The sequence below is a fragment of the Erythrolamprus reginae genome, chromosome 1, assembly GCF_031021105.1.
Source record: "Erythrolamprus reginae isolate rEryReg1 chromosome 1, rEryReg1.hap1, whole genome shotgun sequence".
Classification (NCBI taxonomy): Eukaryota; Metazoa; Chordata; class Lepidosauria; order Squamata; family Dipsadidae; genus Erythrolamprus; species Erythrolamprus reginae.
This window is the reverse complement of record NC_091950.1, coordinates 25,716,653-25,723,406: the sequence shown is the minus strand read 5'-3', so window position 1 is coordinate 25,723,406 and position 6,754 is coordinate 25,716,653.

Below are 6,754 nucleotides of genomic sequence, written 5' to 3'. Positions count from 1 at the left end.
AGAGAATAATAAGAAAAGAAGTAAAGAAAAGGTGAGAGAGAAAAGGAGAAACAATAGAAAGAGAGAAAGATATTGAAGGAAAGTAAAATAAAGGGAGGGAGTATAGGAAATAGGAAAAGAAAGACCAGCAACTTGGCTGCTGCTACGGCTCAATATGACATAAAATTAGAGAATGTAGTTGGTGTATTAAATCCCGTCTTATTACTTTGAGGGTATATACTAGTTTTGTTTGAGAGTAGATAATTTTGATCTTTCAATGCTGCAAGTAAGCTATCTACGATATTTATGGTAAATAAAGTAATACAGTGATACCTTGTCTTACAAACTTAATTGGTTCCGGGATGAGGTTCTTAATGTGAAAAGTTTGTAAGACGAAACAATGTTTCCTATAGGAATCAATGGAAAAGCGATTAATGCGTGCAAGCCCAAAATTCACCCTTTTTGCCAGCCGAAGCGCCCGTTTTTGTGCTGCTGGGATTTCCCTGAGGTTCCCCTCCATGGGAAACCCCATCTCCGGACATCTGTGTTTTTGCGATGCTGCGATTTCACTGAGGCTCCTCTCGCTGGGAAACCCCACCTCCGGACTTCTGTTGCCAGCGAAGCGCCCATTTTTGCACTACTGGGATTCCCCTGCAACAAAAACATTGAAGTCCGGAGGTGGGGTTTCCCATGGAGGGGAGCCTCAGGGTAATCCCAGTAGCCCAAAAACAGGAGCTTCGCTGGCAACGGAAGTCCGGAGGCGGGGCATCCCAGCGGTGGGTTTGTAAGGTAAAAATAGTTTGTAAGAAGAGGCAAAAAAATCTTAAACCCCGGGTTTGTATCTCAAAAAGTTTGTATGACAAGGCGTTTGTAAGATGAGGTATCACTGTAGTTGAAATTTATCATTCGTTAAAGAGTTAATTTGTTGGATTGTCTTCTTTTTGTAAAATTTGCTAGTATTTTCTTCTCCTTAACCAGTTGTACCCCTTGTCCCAGGCTTGGTAGAAATCTGTATCTCCCTGATTTTGTAATTCCATGGTCAATTTGGACACTTTTTTCAGTGCTGTAGTAACTTCAAACGGTCATTAAATAAATGTTGATTGTAAGTTGAGGAATTGTGTCTAAACATTCAAAAACATACAACATTGCTATCCCTTCTTCAATTCTTTTATACACAAGGACCAGCTTGACTGATTGATGGGCAGAAAACCTGGAGAAACATCCCCCCCGAGTGATTGACTGCCCACTACATTTTTTAACTGGAGATATAAGCATTTTGACGTTATCTGCATGTAGGTCAGCTCTATTTCTGCCCCACTGCTGTTCCCAAAGCCCACCCTGCTCCCCAGTAAGGAAAATATTGGACGGTTTCCATACGGTAAGTAAAGACAAGAGCCATGGGAGCATTCGCTGGTAAAGTTCCACTGAGAGACTTAACTTTTGAGCGCATTGAGTCCATTGCAAGAATCCACGCAGAAGTAGATACTTTGAGAACAAGTGTCCTGATCAAACACTCCTTTGTTTTTTGTTTTTTTTAACAACTTCCCCACCCCATAAAGTTAAACAAAGGATCCTCTTATTTCTGCTGTTTTTTTTTAAATCAAGAATGTTGGGAATTGTGAAGGGGTGTGTGTGTTACTCTCTTCTAAATCACCTTTGCTTTAATATTCTGTACAGTACATGGTTTGTACTGGCTCATTGAAATTTCAGCAACAGAACCCAAGCAGGATCGAGAGACAATAGGAGAGTTGAGCTGTAACTTTCCACTCCTGGCTGGGCAGTTCAGCTGGATGGAGAGCAGAATCTAACAGGGGCCCCCAGAGGGGCTGCATTTGGCAACTGTTGGAGAGATTTAATAACAACAACAATAATAACCCATCCTTGAATACAGTTCATCTGTCTGGAACCCGTACAATATCTTGGACATCAACACCCTTGAAAATGTCCAAAGACACTTCATCAGAAGAGCCCTCCACTCCTCCACTCGAAACAGAATACCCTATGAAAGCAGACTATCAATCCTTGGTCTTGAAAGCTTAGAACTACGTCGCCTAAAACACGATCTAAGTATTGCCCACAAGATCATATGCTGCAACGTTCTACCTGTCAATGACTACTTCAGCTTCAATCGCAACAACACAAGAGCACGCAACAGATTCAAACTTAATATTAACCGCTCCAAACTTGACTGTAAAAAATATGACTTCAGCAACCGAGTTGTCAAAGCGTGGAACTCATTACCTGACTCAGTAGTGTCAACCCCTAACCTCCAACATTTTTCCCTTAGACTATCCACGATTGACCTCTCCAGGTTCCTTAGAGGTCAGTAAGGGGCATGCATAAGTACACCAATGTGCCTTCCGTCCCCTGTCCAATTGTCTCTCCTTATCTCATATATCTTTTCTTCCTTTCAAATATGTTCACCTATGCTTTTATATCTTTTCTTCTATTCTTTTCTTTATTTATATTATTACATATCTTTCTCTTCAATGTGTATTATGTATTGGACAAAATAAATAAATAAATAAAAATAAAATAAATAAATAATAATAATAATAATAACAACAGAGTTGGAAGGGACTTTGTGGTTTTCTAGTCCGACCCCGTTTAGGCAGGAAACCCTACACTTTATTTATTTATTGATTGATTGATTTTGTCCAATACACAATGAGGGTTTTAGTGGTTATATACATAGTAAAATACATAATGAAGGTTATAGAGGAGATACTCATAGTAAAATATATCTAAGAAAGAATAGAACATATAGGAATAGAACATATCAATGAAAGAATAGAAGAAGAGATATAGGAATAGAAGAAAGGTATAGGAGATATAGGAGAGCAATAGGACAGGGGACGGAAGGCACTCTAGTGCACTTGTACTCGCCCCTTACTGATCTCTGAGGAATCTGGATAAGTCAACTGTAGATAATCTAAGGGTAAAGTGTTGGGGGTTTGAGGATGACACTATGGAGTCCAGTAATGAGTTCCACGCTTCTACAACTCGGTTACTGAAGTCATATTTTTTACAGTCAAGTTTGGAGCGGTTAATATTATGTTTAAATCTGTTGTGTGCTCTTGTGTTGTTGTGGTTGAAGCTGAAGTAGTCGCCGACAGGCAGGACGTTGCAGCATATGATCTTGTGGGCAATACTTAGATCATGTTTAAGGCATCTTAGTTCTAAACTTTCTAGGCCCAGGATTGAAAATCTAGTCTCGTAGGGTATTCTGTACACTACTTCAGACAGACGGTTATCCAACATTTTCTTTAAAACTTCCAGCGTTAGGGCATTCACAACTTCTGGAGGCAAGCTTTCCCACAAATTAATTATTCTGTCAGGAAATTTCTCCTTAGTTCTATGTTGATTCTTTCCTTGATTAGTTTCCACCCATTGCTTCTTGTTCTACCCTCAGGTGCTTTGGAGAATAACCTGACTCCCTATTCTTTGTGGCAACCCCTGAGATATCAGAACACTGCTGTCATGTCTCCCCTGGTCCTTCTTTTCATTTAACTAGCCATGCCCACTTCCTGCAGCCGTCCATACAAGTTGAAGGGCATTGAATGTTAGAAACTGTAGAGAATATCTGAAGCTCGGGTTGTAGATTCAGGCAGAGGTTTGTCTTCTGAGCTTTCTACTTGGTTTCTGGATGTTTCATTACCAAACTAGGTAACATCATGTATCCCAGCTTCTGGTAGATTCCAGAGAGTTGGTCTTCTCCAGGTTCCCTCAACTAGGCAATGCCGCTTGGCGGGGCCTAGGGGAAGAGCCTTCTCTGTGGTGGCCCCGGGCCCTCCAGGGATTCATACCGCCCCCACCCTCCTGGCCTTCTGCAAGGCTTTAAAAACCCAACTTTGCCGTCAGGCTTGAGGCCGTTGAGTGTTACGTCTAGCTCCGGCCATCGACACGAATATATGTGGGATGAACGTGGATTATTGTTTTTTAACATATTGGGGTTTTAGATCTAATTTTAAATTTAGATTTCTTATATATTTGTTTTGTTGTGAGCTGCCTGAGTCTGCTCAGAATACTCGCCATTAACAACAACCTTCTGATGTCTACATTTCAGCCAGCTGCAAATCCACTGAACTATCCAGGGATTAAGTCCAATCTTCACTAATTTATCTATCAGCTCTTTATGTGGAACCGTATCAAAGGCTTTGCTGAAGTCCAGATAGGCAATATCCACGGCACCATCTTCATCCAACACCTTTGTGACAGTCAAAGGAATCAATGAAAATAGTCTTGACATGATTTGCCCTCAGTAAAGCCATGTTGGTTTGGGTCCAATAAATTATTGGTTTTTAGGTGCTGATTTATCCTCTTTTTGAGTAGTTTCCATCATTTTAACTACAACTGATGTCAAGCTAACTGGCCTGTAGTTACTTGTAGTTTTCTTAGATTGTCCTGTTCTTTCCACCCCAGTGTGCAATCTATTAAGCAATTTCTACACAGTCCTGTTCTTGACAAGGTGGCAGACAGTTATGTGATTATAACCAGTGCCCGGTAGCTTCTTACTTGCCTTCCACGGTGATCTGTGGTAGCTGGTGGTTAAGAGGGGCAGGTGGGCGTGATGCAATTTTCGCCAATTTCTTTGATTATGCGCTTGCGCAGAAGCAAACCCCCCCCAAAAATTGCAGAAATCTTGCACATGTGCATGTCATCATGCAAGATTTCTCTTGCTGCGCATGCACAGTAGCAAAATCCCACGCAGGGCTGCATTGGGGGTGCACAGCTACACATGCATCGCTGTTTTTACGAATTAATCGGTGATCCCAGTCGTACTACTCTTCTAGGTCCCCATAGATCACAGAAATCCCCAAGCCGGAGATTCTCTCAAAATTCATGTTCATCAGTTGAAAAAGGTCACAATGCCTGGGAAACTGAGACACAAGATATAAAACCCCCCCAAAACCTGCATGTATTTCCAATACAGTGTTCCCTCGATTTTCGCAGGGGATGCGTTCCGAGACCGCCCGCAAAAGTTGAATTTCCGCGAAGTAGAGATGCGGAAGTAAATATACTATTTTTGGCTATGAACAGTATCACAAGCCTTCCCTTAACACTTTAAACCCCTAAATTACAATTTCCCATTCCCTTAGCAACCATTTAGTTTATTACTCACCATGTTTATTTATTCAAGTTTATTTTAAAAAAATATTTATTAAAGGTGGATGAAAGTTTGGTGATGACATATGACGTTATTGGACGGGAAAAACTGTGGTAAAGGGGGGCAAAACCGCAAAGTATTTTTTAATTAATATTTTCGAAAAACCGTGGTATAGACTTTTCGCGAAGTTTGAACCCGCGAAAATCGAGGGAACACGGTACAATGATTTTATTATGTGCTGCAAAACTAATAAAAGTTGGTATTCCTCTCTGTATTTTATTTCCCCTTCTGTGTGTATGGATCCGTCTCCACCACCGTTTCACCCCCCAAAAAAGATAACAGGGGGGGGAAAAAAAGCCGAAATGCCATTTTAAACAGTATAATTTTGGCAGCGTGAAAAAACCCGTTGTTTTTAATTCTTTTGTAAACAGCTTAATGGCTCAAAGTATCTTTTTATTTGTCATTGTACAAGTATTACAAAAACACATGTTATGAATAAATTAAATCATATTCAAATAGGCTTGAGGGGAGGGGGTTTTACAAAGTCCCACCTCCCCCTGCAGAAATATTTTGCCTGGAGCTTTATAAACTGCTAAGATGGAAATAAAGCAGATGACATACTTTTAAAATTTAAAAGAAAGAAACAAAAAACTATGCTCGGTTTAAACAGTCTCAGAACGAAGCAGCAAAGCAGAACCTCACAGTACTTTCCCTCTTTTGGATAGTCATTTAAATATCTGTTCCAAATTCTAGAAAGTTCCAGAATATATATTTTTTATTTTATTTATATACACACACTTGTGTAATGTACACAATACATCTTTGTATCCAACTCTTTGATTTGCAAAAATATTATATTGAGCAGATTATTCATATAAAGAACTGAGATTCCCTCTCTCTTAATAATTTCCCTCCAAAAATATTTGTGTCCCCCCCCCTTCCCTCCCAACTCTGCAAGATTCCCCCCCCCCCCCATCACAAAAAAAGATTAAAGAGAGAACAGTCAACTTACAGCCCTTCTGTTTCACACAGTTCCTTATTTAAGGGAATTTGGATTGGATGCGTTTCGTCCTATGTCACTTCACCCTCCGTTAAGAGCTTTCAAGGAAATTAGGAAACATACTCAAATGCTCTTTTTGGTCATAAACTGGATTCCCTTGTTAACGTTTGCTTTCTCAGGGATAGCCCAGACCTACAATGGTTAAGGCTTGGATTTAGGATTGTCACAGGTTGCAAGTGCCGATTAAAATGGGGAAATTAAAAAAAAAAGGGAAGTAAAACAAGGCTCAAAGTTGAAGACTGAATCCTGTACAGCAGTGTTTCCCAACCTTGGCAACTTGAAGATATTTGGACTTCAACTCCCAGAATTCCCCAGCCAGTGTAAAAACAGCAATGCATGTGCAGCGAATGCTGGCTGGGGAATTCTGGGAGTTGAAGTCCAAATATCTTCAAGTTGCCACGGTTGGGAAACACTGCTGTACAGGATACAAGTATTACAGCTCCCCTCCAGCCTTGGCCAATAGCCTCATAAACCGATCAGCATTGTTTCACAGGAAGTGGCACCTTGCGACAACACACAAATTGCCGGTTGAAAATCTCCCCTCCCTTTTAAGTCCCAACTGCAAAACTTAAGAGTGGGATGTGAAGTCTTAACGTTCCTACAAGAGG